General features: G+C 43.1%; 1 pseudogene; it reads left to right on the forward strand.

Annotated features, from left to right (window-relative positions):
• The window catches only part of LOC109901360 (laminin subunit alpha-2-like), a 139,255-nt pseudogene that overhangs the window by 87,193 nt on the left and 31,396 nt on the right, over positions 1-20,666 (forward strand).

Below are 20,666 nucleotides of genomic sequence, written 5' to 3' on the forward strand. Positions count from 1 at the left end.
GTGTCAGGTGATTGCATCAGAGTTTTAAAAATACATGACAGCAATCACCTACAATGAAATTATCCCAAAAGAAACCAAAGCCAGCTCTTCTGGCATCTCCCTGATGTCTAGCCAGCACTGAAATAATATCTGTTTTTGAAGTTGAAGTTATATAGCATTACTAGGCGTGTTTTTAAGCCTCTAACTGCAATTACCTGTTAATGTCACATTAGCGTGACTATAGCAGATTTCTCCATATAACCTATATCTCAACAGCAGCGCTCTAGCCCTCCGCATCTACCTAGTATCTTCCCCATCTGGGCTCAGCACGGGGCCTGTCGCCAGGTTTTGGCAGGCAGGGCAGCGTCTGTGTGTGGGAGGGAGTGTGAGATGGAAATAGACCTGATGTGGGGAGGTGGGGGAGTGGGGGGGGCATTCAGATCAGCTAGCGCCAGGCAGGCAGGCGTTGCCATCCCCAGCTCCCTGCCTCAGGGTGACAGTGCAGTGACAGGCTGTCACGCAGTGCCAGCGATGGGAGGTGATGACCCTCATTAACAGAGAGAGAGAGACAGACAGAGAGATTTAAAAAGCTACTTTCGACTCTGAAGTAAAAGTGACATTTGAAGAGGAGAAGACTGTGTGTTGTTGGGTCTCTTGTTGTGCTGTTTAGTGTGTGTGTGTGTGTGTGTGTGTGTGTGTGTGTGTGTGTGTGTGTGTGTGTGTGTGTGTGTGTGTGTGTGTGTGTGTGTGTGTGTGTGTGTGTGTGTGTGTGTGTGTGTGTGTGTGTGTGTGTGTCTTTCCTTGCTGACTGTTTATTTTAGACTACTGGGATGGAGGGATGAAGGGATAGAGGGAAGAGGTTGATGGGGTCTGGGGGACGTTAGTGAAGGTCACAGTGATGGACAGATAGATGGACAACTGTGGCTGGAGGGGTGGCATGGCTCTGTGTGTTACATGAGGCCATAGCAATATAATTGCTGGCATCCTTAGCACCAGGGCTTAGGCAAGGTTGGGCCTAGGTGGGCGCATGTCCACCCACTGGGGAACCAGGCTCACCTAATCAGATTGAGGCCCAAAAATATTATATATATTTATTTGATTTGCTGTACTTGTGTTTCAAACGGGACATTATTTGTCTTTTTACCTTAGCACAGTACTTGACTTGGGCAGGAGCTCACCGGAACTGAGTACTGGCATCTCCTATAGAATATTAACTCAAAAGTATTGAGGAGATCCTGGACCTAAATGTCAATGGTACGCCAAAATGAGTGCCTATTTCAGTCCAAGTCAAGCAATGGCCTAAACATACAACATCAGAAAGAATTCATAGAAAGCAGTAAAGAAGGGGTGGGACAACTAAAGGGATACACACAAAGTGTACATCCTTCCATGACATAGACTGACCAGGTGAATCTAGGTGAAGGCTAGGATCCCTTATTGTAGTCACTTGTTAAATCCACTTCAATCTGTGTAGATGAAGGGAAGGAGACAGGCTAAAGAAGGATTTTTAAGCCTTGAGACAATTCAGACATAGATTGTGTATACAGTTGAAGTCGGAAGTTTACATACACCTTAGCCAAATACTTTTAAACTCACATACATTTAAACTTTTTCACAATTCCTGATATTTAATCCAAGTAAAAATGTTCTGTCTTAGGTCAGTTAGGATCACCACTTTCTTTTAAGAATGTGAAATATCAGAATAATAGCAAAGAGAATTATATTTTTGTTATATTTTTTCAGCTTTTATTTCTTTCACAACATTCCAAGTGGGTCCATTAGTATTTGGTAGCATTGCCTTTAAATGGTTTAACTTTGGTCAAATGTTTTGGGTAGCCTTCCACAAGCATCCCACAATAAGTTAGGTCAATTCTGGCCCATTCCTCCTGACAGAGCTGGTGCAACTCAGTCAGGTTTGTAGGTCTCCTTGCTTGCACACGCTTTTTCAGTTCTGCTCACAAATGTTCTATACGATTGAGGTCAGGGCTTTGTGATGGCCACTCCAATACCTTGACTTTGTTGTCCTTAAGCCATAACTTTGGAAGTATGCTTGGGGTCATTGTCCATTTGGAAGACCCATTTGCGACCAAGCTTTAACTTCCTGACTGATGTCTTGAGATGTTGCTTCAATATATCCACATCATTTTAATTCCTAATGATGCCATCTATTTTGTGAAGTGCACCAGTACAGCAAAGCTCCCCCACAACATGATGCTGCCAGCCCCATGCTTCACGGTTGGGATGGTGTTCTTTGTCTTGCAAGCATCCCCCTTTTTCCTCCAAACATAACGATGGTCATTATGGCCAAACAATTCTATTTTTGTTTCATCAGACCAGAGGAAATTTCTCCTAAAAGTACCATCTTTGTCCCCATTTGCAGTTGCAAACTGTAGTCTGGTTTATCTATGGCGGTTTTGGAGCAGTGGCTTCTTCCTTGCTGAGCAGCCTTTCAGCCTTTCCTTTCAATCTTTTACCCCATGTACAGTTGCAAACCTTAGTCTGGCTTTTTATGGCCATTTTGGAGCAGTGGCTTCTTCCTTGCTGAGCGACCTTTCAGGTTTTGTCGATATAAAACTTGTTTTACTGTGGATATAGATAATTTTGTACCTGTTTCCTCCAGCATCTTCACAAGGTCCTTTGCTGTTGTTCTGGGATTGATTTACACTTTTCACACCAAAGTATGTTCATCTCTAGGAGACAGAACACGTCTTCTTCCTGAGTGGTATGTCGGCTGCGTGGTCCCATGGTGTTTATACTTGCGTACAATTGTTTGTACAGATGAACGTGGTACTTTCAGGCGTTTGTAAATTGCTCCCAAGGATGAAGCAGACTTGTGGAGGTCTACAAATTTTTTTCGGAGGTCTTGGCTGATTTCTTTGATTTTCCCATGATGTCAAGCAAAGAGGCACAGGGGTTGAAGGTAGGCCTTGAAATACATCCACAGGTACACCTCCAATTTACTCAAATGATGTCAATTAGCCTATCCGAAGCTTATAAAGCCGTGACATCATTTTCTGGAATTTTCCAAGCTGTTTAAAGGCACAGTCAACTTAGTGTATATAAACTTCTGACCCACTGGAATTGTGATACAGTGAATTGTAGGGACTTGTAGAGTCCATGTCCCAGCGAATTGAGGCTGTTCTGAGGGCAAAAGCAGGGAGTGCAACTCAATATTAGGAAGGTGTTCCTAATGTTTGTACAGTGTATATTGACATCAATAATAATAATAATAATACATTTTATTTAGCAGATGTCTTTCAGGATACTTAAGGATGTCATACATACAATCTGGTGCTGTTTATAAAATCTATTTCAGAATAGGCCTATGTAATGAATTTGAATTATACTTGATTACAGTAGCTATCGCTGTGTAGGCTAGGCTCCACTTTGTAGGCTACTCATCGTTAGCTAGTAAAGCTAGCTATAAGTAAAGTGGCCAAACAAAGCTCACTGTTAAATTATTTTAAGATACTTTTTTCTTTGTGTATAGAAGAAAGAGTTATTTGAAATCAGAGATTTCGCCCTCGATCTGTGATTATATTGATCTAATGGAGGGCCTTAAAAAAGTGTTTCAGTACATTCAGAGACAAGGACCAGCACCACAACACTGTTTTTATTCAACACTTTTAGAAATCATGAAACACGCTTCTCCACTCTGACTCACACTCTCTCGGTCCCTCCACTGAGACATGATCATCAGTCCATCAGTTCAAATTAAAATGTCAATTTATGCTCTGACGTGCCTCGCAAGTAATAGCCTACAACAACTGACCCATTACCAGTGTTTTATTAATATAGCCAAACATGAGACTCGAGTTTTGAAATATAAGGCTCTACGTTATTTATAACAAGGGGTAAGCCTACATGGAGAAAAATTGAGTCAATGTAAATAGCCTATCATTTTTGGAATTAATTGGAAATAGCACTTTGCCCTGTATGCTGTTGATCATCTAATTGATATCACACAATACATTGTAGGCGGACTTGATCTCCCGCGCTCAGCAGAGAATTGCACTCTGCTTGCATTTTGACTCAAAATGATCTTGACTAAGAAAAGGTTGGTGACCAGTGTTGTTTACTGTGATCATATGTCAGGGCATTATGTTCTAGTCTATTAATTATAGGGGTTTATTATTATTGGAGGTCTATGTGAGTCGTATGTTAAAGAGTCATGGATTAACGTAGGCTTACAAGACTATTTGGTCTGTAATGCGAAATCACACGTTAGATGGTTTGTTGTGTGCGATCGATTACAGTAGGTTGTATGGTAGGCTTTGTTTTAAAGATAATTTGAGTGGCCAAATTTTGTCCCACCTACATTTTTGCTGGCCTGCCATCAACGGATTTCTACACCCCTGTCATAGCATCCTCTTTACAGTCTGGTGTGTAAACAAAACATCTTTACATTTAATGTCTGTTATGAATGTGGCTTCTCAGCTCTCCCTGCTTTAGGAGTGTACTAACTAGGGAAGCATCAGATGAGATCGAAGGGAAACCTTTCATATAAAATACACCCTTATCAGGACTGTCACTGTTTGTGTCTGCTGTATGTGGGGGTATGCCCCTTATCATTCCTCCTCGGTGACATGTGAGCCCCGTTGAAATGCACCTACTCTACCTATTGAAATGGCTGCCTTGGTATTCTTCTGAATAGAATCTTCTTTGATCAATATAGAGCAGGGTAAGGTGAAGAGAACAAGAGATTACTGTCACAGTTATTTATAGCTTGGCTCTGTCTTAAATCAGATATCTCCCTAGGCCTGTAATATGTTTGCAAATCTATTCAGATGTGTTTTGTATTCAGGTCTTATGTGTACTCTACTGAAAACTGCAATAATACTGTACCTGCTATGTATTTGACAATAATGACCAGCCATTTTGGACTACAAATAGCAGTCTTATTGCTGAGTGTCTGTGTGTTGCGTCCCAGGCAAATATACAGGGCCTGAAATGTGACAAGTGTAAATTGGGGACGTTTGGCCTGAGCACCAGGAACCCACTGGGATGCAGTCAGTGTTACTGCTTCGGTATGACCAGCAACTGCAGTGAGGCACAGGGCCTCATCCGCATGTGGGCAAGTCGAGTCATGAAGAAATGTGACAGAAATTCACACACAGCATACATGTACTGTGTGGGCACATGCATCCCCTATCACATGCAAGTCCACCCACTCACAGGCACAGACAGACGTACAGTATTTGTACACAAGCATACAGTTACTGTGTGTGCACTCAAATACATCACGCAACACACACACACACACACACACACACACACACACACACACACACACACACACACACACACACACACACACACACACACACACACACACACACACACACACACACGTGTGTGTGCACACACACATATCTTGAACTATGTGTACTGTGTGGCTCAGTTGGTAGAGAAAGGTGCTTGCAACGCCAGGGTTGTGGGTTCGATTCCCAAGAGGGACCAATACAGAAATGTATACACTCCCTACTGTAAGTTGCTCTGGATAAGAGTGTCTGCTAAATGACAAAAATGTCATGATAAAAAAACATTTCTTTCAAGCAACAGTTTGTATTTACATGAGAGTTGTTCTCCTCCATTCTTCATTCCCGGCCAGGTATTTATTCCTCATCTTATTTTGCTGTAATTTATGGGACGTAGAGAGAATCAGGGGGACCAGGCACAAACAGGAGGCTAGCCTGGTACCAGTGAGGTATAGGGGGCTTGAAAGCAGGCAGAGTCTGGGAGTTGTAGCTTCCATGTTTGTTTTAATAAGGATTTCCTGCCAGTGCGCCACAGACCTGATAACTCTCCGCCCGCTGTAACCATGGAGACCGTGGCTGAGGACATTGGCAGAGGGACCCTTCTTTCATATAAATGGAAACGACAACCAACTTAAATAAAGGTTGCCGTCCCAAAGTTAATCTAAGTTTGTTTGCTATAAGACTATGAGTAAAAAGAGAGCCAGTTGAGAATCCTCTCCCTCATTTATTGGAAGGCAGGAGCTTTTCTCTAAGTCAGTGAGTCGTGTGATTGCATGGCGAGGTGAGGGGCACAGCCCGGCCCCTCTGGAGCCTTTAGTGAGCCCTACCCTGGATATTTAGATGGGAGTGGTAAGGATGGGAGTGGTCTAAAAAACACTATTTTGCTCAAAACATTGATTTTTTTACCCTTTTGTGTGTTTACTTGACTGTATTTATACTTGGGATATCGCTTTTCAACAGTAAAAGTTCACAAATCGCTGGAGGACGTCTTTAAAATAGGGGCCTCAGAGGCATAGCCTACTGTACAGGAGTGGCTTCTTAAAGATATTCATGCTCTATATGCCCAGTGAAACATGTCTCTGGCCTCAGGATGTGAAATGCATTTTAATCTACGACTATAGGAGAGGCTGAGTCCTGGTGTGGTATTGGAGAATAGACTTGTCCAATGTCACAGAGGCTGTTTTTCTTTTGAAATACCCTTGCATAATCCACTTGCAACATAAGCACTTCGAATCCTTGGAAAATACCTTCTCAAATACATCCCATTATCTGTGTATTTTGTGTGACATTTATACTGTAAGTGATGCTGTTTGTTTGTTGTCTCTGTGTTGCTGCAGTTGTCCCTGAAACCAGAACAGACCAAGCTGCCCCTAGTGGACAAAGACAACCAGCAGGAGACCACACGTGGAGTGACCTTCCAGCACCCAGAGATCATCGCTAACGCTGACCTGGTCACCCAGAAGTTGACCAAAACCTACTACTGGAGACTGCCTGAACAGTTCCAGGCGTCCATGGTGAGGGCACCCTCCTCTCAAAATGATTTAACAAGTTGATAAGAAGTGTACAATCGACCGCTGACATATACTGTATAATTGCTTGGGACTGATTAATGTGTTTGAATTGAGAACTGGTGAACATTGCTGCTTTAAAACACTATCCAACTTGCACTTATCAGGAGTTGACTATATTCTGTTCAGAGATGAGTATTGTACTAACAAGTTCCTTGGATGGTTTCTCCTTTTCAGATCACAGCCTATGGCGGCAAGCTGAAGTACGCCATCTACTTTGAGGAGCGTGACGAGACAGGCCGCACCTCCTACGAACCCCAGGTCATCATAAAGGGAGTGTCCAACAGAAACAAGGTGATGGTCCGCCACATGCAGGGCCTGCAGATTGGACAACCCACCCGTCATGAGGTCAACATGACAGAGGTAAGGACCTGGGCTTACATGCTGGATCTCTTGTTGTCATTACTGTTTCCTAACCTCTTAAAATGCAGTTATTATCTATTTGACACTGAGACTCGCTTGTGTTGTTAAAACAATTATGGGCCTTTGTGATGGATGCCATGCCAATGCATCTCTTGTCTTTTTCCCAATAGCTTTTCAAAGCTAGATTTTAACCTCTAAAGATACAGTAATGATACATTGACACTGAAGTGATGTTATGAACATGTTATGTTTTTCAAAAAGAGTAGAAGTACAAAAACAAGAATGTCATGACAATGGAGGACTTTATGGGCGTGCTGTTTTATGTTGACTACGTCCTCATTCAGAGTTCCCATGGGAACATGATGAGACATAGCAGGTGAGCTCTCCTCTCTGTCTCTGAACACATAATGGGCTAAACTGAGACAACCACTGATAGAGAGCTAAGGCATTGACTGTTTACTTTACACTCTTCATTTCAGTATCACTGCCAGCTTAATCATGTCATGTTAACATGGATCACCCTCTGCCTTCAACACTGACCTGTTCAATCCATGTAATGGATTAGAGAAGAGAATGCAGAATGTCCATGGAAAAGCTTTGGATTGTTGCCATTGGCTCACATGGCTGTCTCTCTCTCCCTTTCTCTTCCTTTCTCTCTCTCCCTCTCTCTCTCCACTAAACCCAGCATTTCTATGGAGGTGGCAGAGGAGGGAAGGCCGTCCATGGAAAGTGAGTGGGCTCACCAGATAGAGAAGTGTGACTGCCCCCTGGGCTACTCCGGACTGTCCTGCGAGGTAGGCTAGCTAGCCACACCACCTGCTGTGTGTCTGTGTCTCCCATCAGACCATCAGCCCTGGTGACAGGGTCATCCATCAGATAGAGCTGTGTGTGTGTGTCTCCCATCAGACCATCAGCCCTGGTGACAGGGTCATCCATCAGAGAGGTCTGTGTGTGTGTGTCTCCCATCAGATCATCAGCCCTGGCGACAGGGTCATCCATCAGAGAGGGCTGTGTATGTGCGTCTCCCATCATATCATCAGCCATGGCGACAGGGTCATCCATCAGAGAGGGCTGTGTGTGTGTCTCCCATCAGACCATCAGCCATGGCGACACGGTCATCCATCAGAGAGGGCTGTGTATGTGTGTCTCCCATCATATCATCACCCATGGCGACAGATCATCAGTCATGGTGACCAGAGAGGGCTGTGTGTGTGTGTGTGTGTGTGTGTGTGTGTGTGTGTGTGTGTGTGTGTGTGTGTGTGTGTGTGTGTGTGAGTCAGTCACGGTCCAATCAGATCCACAGCCGTGGAGTCAGGCTGAAACACCTGTTAGAAACAGTTCACATCCTTCTCATCAAAACTGCTAGCTCTCCCCCTCTTTCTCCCACCTCCGTCCAGTCACCTCGTGCTCCCCCATTCTTTAGTGCATCTCTACTCCACTCCTAATGAACTCTTGTTGTGTTACTACGACAACCTCCATCCAGACCTGAGTGTTACTGATGTGTCTCCTACTGGATCCCTCATAAATGTGGCTGTAAGAAAACCAGACAGATGGCAATAATTTGAAGCTGCCACATAGTTAATAAAGTATTTTTAAACAGGCGTTTAACGTGTTTGCGGGGAACAGATGGCGCCTCAAATTGACCCGATTAATTCTCAGTGAGTATGTCTCGTTGGAGCTCCATAGGAGCCCGGGACTCCCACGAGTGGGGGGGTAGGGGGGGGGGGTGTAACAGCCTAACCGGTAACCGTCTGTCTGTGTTTCGCCCATCGGCAGGAATGTGTGGCCGGGTTGTACCGTCTATCTGCCCGCAGCGGTGGCGCAGCCTCCAGAGCAGACATTGGGAGCTGTGTGCAGTGCCAGTGCAACAGGCACAGTGAGGCCTGTGACCCGGAGACATCCATCTGCCAGGTAAGCGCTTTACAACGTCCCTGTGACCTGAGGAGGACGGTGCCGTTGGCAATAGTTGGCAGGCTGCCCTGTGACTGCACCCATAAGAGTAGAGGATCAGCACATTTGTTCAGAAGCCAGTTGATAGGCTATATAGTCCAGTGGCACCAGGAAGTAGAACATAGTGTAGTGCCTGGAATAGATTTGACTGGTAAATGCTAATAACAATGTAGCAATAGAGAGCAGTCCATGTTGTTTGATACAGAGCATAATGTGCCCTTCAGAAATAAGGTCCTTTGGTCCTTTGGTCAAGATAAAACCAACCTTATTCTCTGCTTCCCAAATCATCCCCTAGAGCACGTAGAAGCCTGTCCTGCCTCATGTTATAGGCTGGAACTGAAACTCAATCCCAGCTTTCATTTGCATTAGTGCTAATAACAATATAATTTGCATTTTACGGAGCCGGCAAATTGAAAATGTTAAATGGGTTTGTACAGCGTAATTTGGGTAATTGAGGTACACAGGAAGTTAATGAAACTCTTTTGAATACCCTGGCTCAGTAGTCCGCAACTTCTGCTGACTGATTAGTGTTTCTGCTCTGAATTGGCAGTTTGGCTCAGGCTCTGGAAGGGCCCTCACTTCAAAACAACAGTTAAGACACATGCACCCTCCACCCAGACAACCACTGTGTTTAGTTGAGTTAGATTCTGAAGGTGTGAATTCATTTTTAGTGAATCATCCATCAGAGTGAATGGTTGTGAATGTGGAACTGATGTTGGTGTGTCTTCTCTACAGAACTGCCAGCACAACACAGAGGGGGACAGGTGTGAGTGCTGTGCCCCAGGATACTATGGTGTAGTGAGGGGCAGACCCGGCGACTGCAAGCTCTGTGCCTGTCCCTCAACAACCATGAGAACAAGTAAGTCACAGAGGCACAGTTGAATGGCTCTACTAATGTAAAATAACATCAGTTCTCATATGGAACTCTCTTTCTTTTAGCGTGTGACAGAGGGATTGAATGACTACCACTGTGCTGCCTGCCCTGAGGGCCATGTGTGAAAGTACTGTGAGAGGTAAGAACACTCTACTGAACATACAAAGCCCACAAGGCTCTTTGTGAATTGTATTTTAACTGAACTCACCTCATCAGAGACTTTGCTATCCCACATTGCTAACAGAACATCACTTACTGTTAGTTATCTACTCTTAACATGGTCTTTGCTCCTCTACATGTGCAACGGGTTACCACATCAACCCCCGTGCCCCAGGCGGGAAGTGTGAGGAGTGTAAGTGTGACACGCATGGGGCATGGCCCCAACCGTGTGACCTCCGCTCAGGCCAGTGCTGCTGCCGCCCCGGGGCCACTGGACGCACCTGTAGTCAGTGCATGAAGAGGCATGTATGTGGGCCCTCTGGGATCATGTGTACGTACACTAATATAACTTACTAATGCACTGTTTTCAATACACACACACACACAAAACTACTAGTACAGAAAATCAGCAAGGTTTCTGAGCAGAGCTCTCCTTGTTGTTTTTTATGTTCGTTCAATATTGTAGACTAATCCTATTTTAGATTTTAGACCCCTAAATCACCTTTGTTGTGAGTCTTAAGTGGAAGAAAATTGTTTTGGGGACAGTTGTAAAACTGCCTAGCTACTTGAGGAATAACATAATTGCCCTTTCTTTGCTCTTGACATTTAGGTTTATTGAATTCAAACAACTTTGTAGTGATTTCATGGTTAATATTGAAGACGGTACGATAGGCTGTAATATGTATTTATAAGCCTACATATCGCACTTGACTGCTAGCTACCTAGCTACCTAGTTACCTAGTTACCTAGCTAGCTCTGTGTTTTTTTGTTGTTGTTTGCTTTTGTTTTTTTAGCTGTGTTTACATGTTATCTCCATACCCCACTTGCCTAGCTACCGAGCGTTGCACACCTATTTACATTTTTTTATGTCTAGTGTTCACCTTCTCTTCTTTACGTCATAGTCAAGCCACCTTTTGGGAATTGGGTGCTCCTCTATAGGTTGTGTCTGTTAAACGTGTTTATTTCTCTCAAATGTTGTGCACGAATTTGTTAACCTGACAAAGATGTTGGTTCCCAATTGGGGATCAGCCCTCCCACCGTCAGCTGGAACGGTGGCGCACGGAATGCAAAAATATTCTTAGAAATATTTAACCTCCACACATAAACAAGTCCAATAGCTCAAATGAAAGATAAACAACTTGTTTATCTAGCCAGCAAGTCAGATTTCTAAAATGTTTTACGGCGAAAACATAGCACATATTTATGTCAAACCACCACCGAAGACACACCGAAGACACAGCTAATTTCCATAGCCAAATTGAACAAAATATGCAATCACCAAACGCAGGATTAAAAGAAAAATAATTTCACAAACCTTTTGAAATCTTCATCAGATGACAGTAATATAACATGTTACACAGTACATTTATGTTTTTTTCAATAATATGCTATAAATATCCATAAATCTCTGTTTACAATGACGCCATGTTAAAAAAATGCTACTCAAATGTCCGGAGAAATGACGATGGCTTCGGCAGATGCCGTCAGCTAACATGGAATACACAACATAAACTTTGACTAAATATGCATGTTCTACATATATATAGAAAGATACACTTCTTCTAAATGCAATCGCTGTGTTACATTTATTTTTAACGTTACAGATTTTGTTTACTAGGCTATAATATGAGTCGGCGCTCAGGAATTAGCATTTTGGCTCCTCTATCTCGGAGTCCACAGAAACCCAAATTTAACACATAAATATTCCCTTACCTTTGCTGTTCTTCCATCAGAAGACCTGGAAGGGTTTATACTTACCAAAAACAGCTTTAGTTTTGAAGTCTGTGTCTTTCGGTTATCAAACACGACATATTTCGGTTGAAATGCAGCCAAAAAGTAAAGTGGGTGCGCACCAAAACGTCGAAATTACATATTATATGTCGACTAAACTTGTCAAACTATGTTCAGAACACAGCGTTAGCATGTTATATAGCTTCACAGCAATTCTCAGGACGAACAGAAACACACGCATCGTTTAATCAATCTTGGAAGAAAGACATCACCGGAGCAGAACGCGCATGAGAGTAACCTGTTTTCTCGCGTGACCGAAAGGTTTCGGCCCGCCAAAACTCTCGTGAGCACGCGATTCACACAATGAGAAGCCCCATTGAAAGCGGACATCGCGCTGAAGGCATAGAAACTGTTCCCAGGACTGTAGGTGCTTGGGAAGGGTGGGGGCGATGACGTCAAAGTTGGGCCAACTTTTATGATGACAAGAGAGAGTTTGGGAGAATGAGTGCCCTGAGAGTTCTGCTTTACTTACAGACATAATTTAAACAGTTTTAGAAGCTTTAGAGTGTTTTCTATTCAATAATAATTTTTAATTGCATATATTAGCAATTTTTGACAGATTTTTTTTCTGTTTACTATGGGCACGCAATCACCCCAAAGGGGGCAGCAATCAGCCCTATCCCCATCCCTGTTAGTGAGCATTTTTCTCGATTGCCAAGATAATCCATCCACCTGACAGGTGTGGCATATCAAGAAGCAGATATCATTAAATAGGTGCACCTTTTGCGGGGGACAATAAAAAGCCACTAAAATATGCAGTTTTGTCACACAACAAGTTTTGAGGGAGAATGCAATTGGCATGCTGACTGCAGGAATGTCCACCAAAGCTGTTGCTAGAGAATGTAATGTTAATTTCTCTACCATAAGCCGCTTACGTCGTTTTAGAGAATTTGACAATACATCCAACCAGCCTCACAACCGCAGACCACATATATGGCGTTGTGTGGGCGAGCGGTTTGCTAATGTATATGTTATAAACAGAGTGCAATTTGAATGCACAGAGATACCTTGACAAGATCCTGAGGCCCATTGTGAGGTCAATTGTTTTTAAGGTATCTGTGACCAACAGATGCATATCTGTATTCCCAGTCATATGAAATCCATAGATTAGGGCCTAATTAATTAATTTAAATTGACTGATTTCCTTATATGTAGCTCTGTAAAATCGTTTAAATTGTTGCATGTTGCGTATCATTGTTTTTTCATGTTTAGTTGTGTCGTGACTTGACTTTCGTTAATCTGATGACTGTTATTTATTTAACAATATTTATGTATCAATTAACTCATTAGGATTTGGGGCACCACGGAAGAAGTTGTTTAACGAGTTACCATTTCCCAAATGAAACTCGAAAAGATATATAAGTTATATATCGATAACAGTCACTTATTAATCATTACCTCATATCAGTCTCATTCTGAACAGCAAATACTCCTTGGACCCGCAAGAACCACAGCTTGACTTTTGATTCAGCACTACACAAAATGTGTTCAATTATTTATTTACTAGCTTTATTTACTATTTATTTATTTACTAGCTATCTAACAGAATACACATAAACACTTATATGAGACAAAGGTCCCTAGTGTACTGACAAGATATGACGGCTTATTAAACAGCGATGGAGAAGGGGGTGGTGAGAATAGAGAGATAGAGAAAAAGGGACATTTATCGTGGCTACATTCTAGGACTGTCCTCACATTAATCATATACCTTGTACACGAACTGCCACCTGTTTGGAATAAGAAAATAATTAATGTATTTACGCATTGAATGCCGTTCGTTCGTCATTTATCTCGGTCGGAACCAAGCCCTCTTGGAAAGTTGTTTCGGTGAGCCTTTCCTGTGGGCCACTTGTACTGTACATGCTCTGATTGTCCACCAGAGGTCACAATGTCCTTCTTAGTTGTCCAGTGTCCAATGGGCTGTTTCCTAAGAACAGTCGTACCAGTGATTGTCTGGAACAGCCGTACCAGTGATTGTCAGAGAGGGGAGTTTTCTTCTCCTCTTCCTTGGGTAGATAGTCAAAGTTCCAACCACTTTACACACGCATTTGCAGGCTGGCGGTGTCCTGGTCTGGTAAGTTCATTTTCTTCACCTCGTGTTGAGAGTTTCAGAGTTTCTAACCATTTCAACATGTGGACCACGGTCTCAAGTCTTTCTGGGCTAATATGTTAATTCTTAGCCAGTCCTTTTTAAGCACTCTGGCCAAAGGGGACCGCTCCGTCCGTCTGACACGCTCTTCTGACCTTACTTGGGGCGTGGCTACTTAATGTGCAAAGGATATGATTAGAAGTTATCTCTTATGACTCCTAAAATCACATTCCTATCTTAAAAACTTCTTATGGCTACAATCCCGTTAACGGGATCGATATGACAATAGCCAGTGAAAGCGCCGAATTCAAAACAACAGAAATCTCATAATTACAATTACTCAAACATACATGTATCTTATACCGTTTTAAAGGTAATCTTGTTTTTAATCCCACCACAGTGTCTGATTTCAAATAGGCTTTACAGCGAAGCACCACAAATGATTATGTTAGGTCACCACCAAGCCACATGATTTTGCATAGCCACATCGATTCAACAGAAATACTCATCATAAATGTAGATGATAATACAAGTTATACACATGGAATTATAGATATACCTTTCCTTAATGCAACCCCTGTGTCAGATTTTTAAAAAAAATTACTGAAAAAGCAAACCATGCAATAATCTGAGACGGCGCTCAGAAAATAAATAAAATTATCCGCCATGTTGGAGTCAACAGAAACCAGAAATCACATGATAAATATTCCCTTACCTTTGATGATCTTCATCAGAATGCACTCCCAGGAATCCTAGTTCTTGATTTGTTCGATAATGTCCATTATTTATGTCCAAGTAACTACTTTTGTTAGGGCTTTAGGTACACATATCCAAACGCTTCTGCAGGTTCAGCATAACTTCGGACAAAAACTTCAAAAAGTTATATTACAGGTCGAAGAAACATTTCAAACTAAGTATAGAATCAATCTTTAGGATGTTGTTATCATAAATCTTCAATAAAGTTCCAACCGGAGAATTCCTTTGTGTCTAGAGAAGCTATGGAACGCAGGTCGATATCATGTGAAATGCGTGTGACCAGGAAATGGCTCTCTGCCAGTAACCTGACTCATTCAACTCTTATTCAGCCCCACACCACAGTAGAAGCCTCATTCAAGTTTCTAAAGACGGTTGACATCTAGTGGAAGCCCTAGAAAGTGCAACTTCATCCATATCCCACTGTGACTTCAATAGGGCCTGGGTTGAAAATCGACCAACCTCAGATTTATCACTGCCTGTTTGGATTTCTTCTCAGGTTTTTGCCTGCCATATGCGTTCTGTTATACTCAAAGACATCATTCAAACAGTTTTAGAAATTTCAGAGAGTTTTCTATCCAATACTAATAATAATATGCATATTGTTACGTTCCCCAGATTATGTGTTGTAGTTTGTGTATATGCATGTGTTTATTTCAGGAAATGGCTTCCTGAAATCCCTCAAGCAGCTGATTGGTCGACTCCATGGCTAAGTGGAGAGCTGACCCCGCCCCCTCGTCAAGACACAGCTGTCTCCAATTACCCATTCCTTCTGAAGCTATATAAAAGCCAGTGTTCTGTTCAGGAGAGAGAGATTTGGAGGTAGGGATTGCAGAGAGATTGAATGTGAGAGAGGTCATTGCTGAGAGAGGAGACTGATGGCTGTGGATAATTTACCCTGTTAGTTGTTGGTAGCAGTTGGTATGTTCTGTGAGTTTGTTGCTCAGATAGAGCTTATTTGATGTCCTTTGTTTCTTAGTTTGTTTGTGAAATTGTTTAATATTCTGTTTCATTTGTTCCCAGGGGGGAAGGGGAAGGCATCTAGGGAGTGCTTAGGCAAGAGGCCCGCTGGCATACATATACCCGTAGTATATTCATTGTCTATGCACAATAGGTAAGACCTGGGCGGACCACCCCCTGTATTTTGGTTAGTGCACCAGGTGGTGCTAAATTAGGTAAAAGTGGTTAGGCAGGTAAGATAGGAGAGGGGGGGGGGCTTTGAGATTGACTTTCTTTGCTTTGGTTCCGTCCAGCCCCTTTTCCCTATATTACCGTGTAAAGGAATAAAGTCCTTGTAAACGGTACCACATTCTGCCTGTTGTCATCCTTACTCGCACCTACAGTCCATACCTTTTTCGCTTCACGGAGAGTTTAGTTGTAGCAGGGTGTTGCGTTCCCTCTTCATAGAGGCGTGCGTAACACATATATTAGCAATTGGGACTGAGGAGCAGGCCGTTTACTCTGGGCACCCCTGGGCACCTTTCATCCAAGCTACTCAATACTGCCCCTGCAGCCATAAGAAGTTATTAACAGAAACATCTTCATAATATTTCATATCCTATGCACAACGTATTGGATGGAAACGTGACATTTAAAGGGGATATCCATTCCAACTTACAGTATTTGTTCCACATAGTTTTTAATAACATCACAAAATGAAAATAAATGACATTTGTTTACTACATCTCCCCACTGACCATTTTCAACATTCTTTGTGATAGAACTATTGTTTCATCATCAACTTTTTGAACGTTAGAGTTTTTGGGCGGCAAAAGTCTTCTGGAGACGAAGACATTACTTTGGTTGATACTAAGGAGCAAGAGTTCTCTGCTGCATAGAATTTACGACCAGTGTGTGAAGATGTCAAAACCCCCACAGTTCCCTCCTCCCCCCCTTTGCGGATGGGAGAGGGTCTGGTGAGTGTCAGCCATTTCCAAGCTGATCTGACCCATTGTGATCCTCACGTGCAGTCATAACAGTTGTTTTGGTGGTTTCCTCCAAAGGTTTCCTTTGAGGCAAAGCCAAAGGGATCATGCCCAGGGGGCCAGTGTTCTGGCCTGGAAGCACGCTTTCCACTGTGCTCACATTTGGTACTGCAATGTAGCTGAAGCCGAGGCCGAAGGACAATCCAATAGATGGCCCCACAGAGAAGTACAATTAAAAAATTCCTAAAAAGACACTTTCGTTGTCACCTTTGTGACAAAAATATATATTGAATTATTCCAGTAATTGTCTTCAAGGCCGTTTTTTTCCATCACTCACTGCCGAAGATATGAACATGTAGTATTCATCCAATGTCTGTCATGCTTCTGGATGACGTGGTGAAATCATCGCTGCTCGCACTTGCTACAGTGCTCACTGAGTGCTCATTATCGGCTCTGTAAAGCAGATGGCAGCGACCACGAAACTGAGTATGTGAACGTGAGTAGATTACATTAAAAAACAACGGGCATCCGTCTTGGAAGCAGCCTCCAGTTCTTTTATACCTCAATGATCATGCCTCATCTTTTGGAGGTGAATGCAGATTGTATGGTGCTCCACAACAACACTCTTGGACTATAACTAAAGTCAATAATCGACATTGCTGCTCAGGAACTCCTTCCGTTTATCCAAATGTAATGGCAGGCCTCCCGAGTGTCACAACCGGCCGTGATCGGGAGAGCCTAGGGCAGCACACAATTGGCCCAGCGTCGTCCGGGTTAGGGGAGGGTTTGGCTGGGGGGGCTTTACTTAGCTCATCGCTCTCTTGTGGCGGGCAGGTGCCTGCAGGCTGACCTCGATCGTCAGTTGAACGCTGTTTGTGCGGCTGGCTTCCAGGTCAAGGGGGTGGGTGTTAAGAAACACAGTTTGATGGGTCATGTTTCGGAGGATGCATGACTCAACCTTCGCCTACCCTTCGGGCTGTTGCAGCGATGTGTCAAGATTGAAATTGGTGAGAAAAATAAATAAATCATTTTTAATGGCAACATTTTACTGAACAATATATTACCGTAATTTGTCGTGAAGAGTTCATCGTCAAACGGCGGGAAATTAGCTAGCTAGGTAGGCCTCATTCCCTTCCTTGATTGGTGCAAGGCAAGCCACAAAAAGTGTGCTGCTTGCTAGGGCGGCGGCGCAATAGTGGGTGAAAGTAGTCTTCTTCTAGTGGATTTTTAAGTGTATTGATGCCTCTCAAAGGTACTGTATGAGTGCAAGACTCACTCAGATGAACAAAATATATATTGGAAGAAACCAAAAAAACTAAAAACCCACCCTAAACTACATAATCAGCACCCAGCCCTATCCCACTATCCATAAAACAGATAGATCCGGTGGGATTAATCCTTCCTCGGGCCTGGGAGACCGGCACTTCTACTGGCAACATTTCCTGTAGGTTCACAGATATGTCTCGAACTTCCATAAAAATGTCATCTGCTTTCACAACAATGTCAATTTTCTGTGGCCTGTGTTCTACTTGCACAGCACAATTCACAACCATAGTGATGAAGCCAGGAATCTTAATTTGTCAAAGCACATTTTCTGGGGACCACAAGTTGTAATGGGAACATTCACTGTTGCCATTGGTCCTTCTGTAACAGCGACGGGGAGAGCATTCCCTCCCGGTCCTCCACAACCCTTTTCACTGCACTGCATACCTAATGTAACACCCTGTCCTATTCTGACTTTAGTTACCTGTATCTGTTTCCCTTTTACCGGCACTCTGAAGACCTGGCTTCATGATACCTTTGGAGTTACTCCACTGACTGGGTTTGTCCTCCAGGCATGTCTCCACGTAATCAAAACCCTCACATCTGGCACATCTAGGCTGCTCCTTCCTACAAACTGATGCTTCATGACCAAATATCTGGCAGTGAAATCCTTGCAGCACAGTAGGCATGAATACTTTAACATATGATAACATTGCCCGAGAAGGGAGAAACTCCAAATCAAAACATCATACGGGTCAGACAACTCCATGATTTACTTCTTTTTTTACCTTCAACCGTACTTCAATCAACAAAGAATCATCGTGGACAGGTCTTCCCACTCTTCAGACACCGAAGCCGCTCCTTAATTTAATACTTCATCCTCATTCTCTTCAACTCCTTCAAACTCTGTGTCAATCCCTCCATGGTCACTATTAACAAGAGGAAAAAAGTACTCAGAATCAGTCGTTTTTTTATATTTGCGAGGACCAAGTTTATATTTGGAAGACGTAGGTTTATATTCGAGAGATGCAGGTTTGAGCTTGCTTGGCGCCATTCTTCCTCCACTTTAGGATTCTCAACCTGGGGTGTATTCATTAGTCGGATTCCGTAGCAAAACATTTTGTCTGATGCAAAAATAACCCGTATACCGTTTACTCTAGGAAGCAAACGGAACAAAATCCGGAGGGACCTATTCGTCCAATAGAAACTCTAGTTTTTGTTACGAAATATTTTCTTTTTGGAGTAATCCGACTAATGAATACAACCCTGGAAAAGACACGCAGGATGTGTGCACTCTTTCTGTGTGGATTGTCAGGCCTTCCTCTGTAACAGTGGGTCTGTAAAAACATGTTCATTTATTCAGGAGAAACTGGAAGGACATGACAAGTCTACACATGGTTTGTTTTGTGTGTGTGTGTGTGTGTGTGTACTGTGCCCGCAAGTGTGTGTTTTGCTTTCCTATTGCTTGTGGCATGTTGAACACTCATAATGGGCTGCCAAAAGCCGTTTCACACTCTATGTTAAATTTCACGCTTGAGATCCCTTCACCCGGTGCCGCTCCTGTTTAATCTCAAACCAGAAAAAAAACTCCAGGATTCTCCAAAGCCTAAAGAGTAGAGGACCAAGGACGGCTATCTTGAAGTGTTTCCAAAGAGCGATTGTGTCTTTTGAGGGAGCACTGGTGTGTGTGGGGGAATGGTATGAAACTAAACTTAACAAGGTGAAGGAGGAAGAAGCTGGGGCTCAACCCGTTCCACCATGTCCCTCACATTGAAAAGCACTTCTCTCAGGCTGTGCCCCCTCCTCGGGTGGCAACACAGTCGCCCTTGTAAATACAGTAATGCCCCCCTGGTAGAGATGTTGCCAGGCAACAAGCTACCATTAGCACTCCCATGCCCTTGGGGTTGACCCCTTGACCCCCAGTAGGGTGGTGTGTGTGTGTGTGTGTGTGTGTGTGTGTGTGTGTGTGTGTGTGTGTGTGTGTGTGTGTGTGTGTGTGTGTGTGTGTGTGTGTGTGTGTGTGTTATAGCATGTGATGACGACTGTTCTGGGCCCTTCATTAGTAATATGCAAAGATTGCATCATATTATCACCAGTATCAACCTCACCACCCCTCTACCACTGCCATACAAGGTCCTCTACCAGTTTAAGAACATGACAGAGTAACTCAAGGTGAATGGAAGGCACCCAAACACTTCCCTTTGTGTTCTCTCCAAAGAGAGTACTACATTATTTCTGTATCAAACAATGATATGATTATTCGATTTTAAAGAAGAAGATTCTGAGCTGATATATAAAAAAATTACTTGGATTTTGCTAAGATGAACAGAATCAGTCGTGATTAAGTTACCCACCTGGACAAGGTGCTGTGTTAATATCTCTCAGCTGTTAGTGTCTCTGTGGGAGACGTAGAGCCCGTCAGACACCGTGGCTTCAAACACTCCTCAAATCCACTCCAGACGACACCATAGCTCCACTCCGTTTAGCCACCTCTCCCTCTCATGCAAGAACAAAGACACAATCACCAGAATCTGTAGCAGTGATATATTACACACACAGCAGCCTTTAAACTTGTTGATAACAAGCGGTTTTGATAACAAGAGGGAATTTTCCCCAAATCCTCGGGAAGCAGAGGAGATGGAACTGGAGATATAAGACACAACAAAGATGCAGATTATTACTAAAGGGCAT

The sequence above is a fragment of the Oncorhynchus kisutch genome, linkage group LG12 (genome assembly GCF_002021735.2).
Source record: "Oncorhynchus kisutch isolate 150728-3 linkage group LG12, Okis_V2, whole genome shotgun sequence".
In the NCBI taxonomy this organism is placed as follows: domain Eukaryota; kingdom Metazoa; phylum Chordata; class Actinopteri; order Salmoniformes; family Salmonidae; genus Oncorhynchus; species Oncorhynchus kisutch.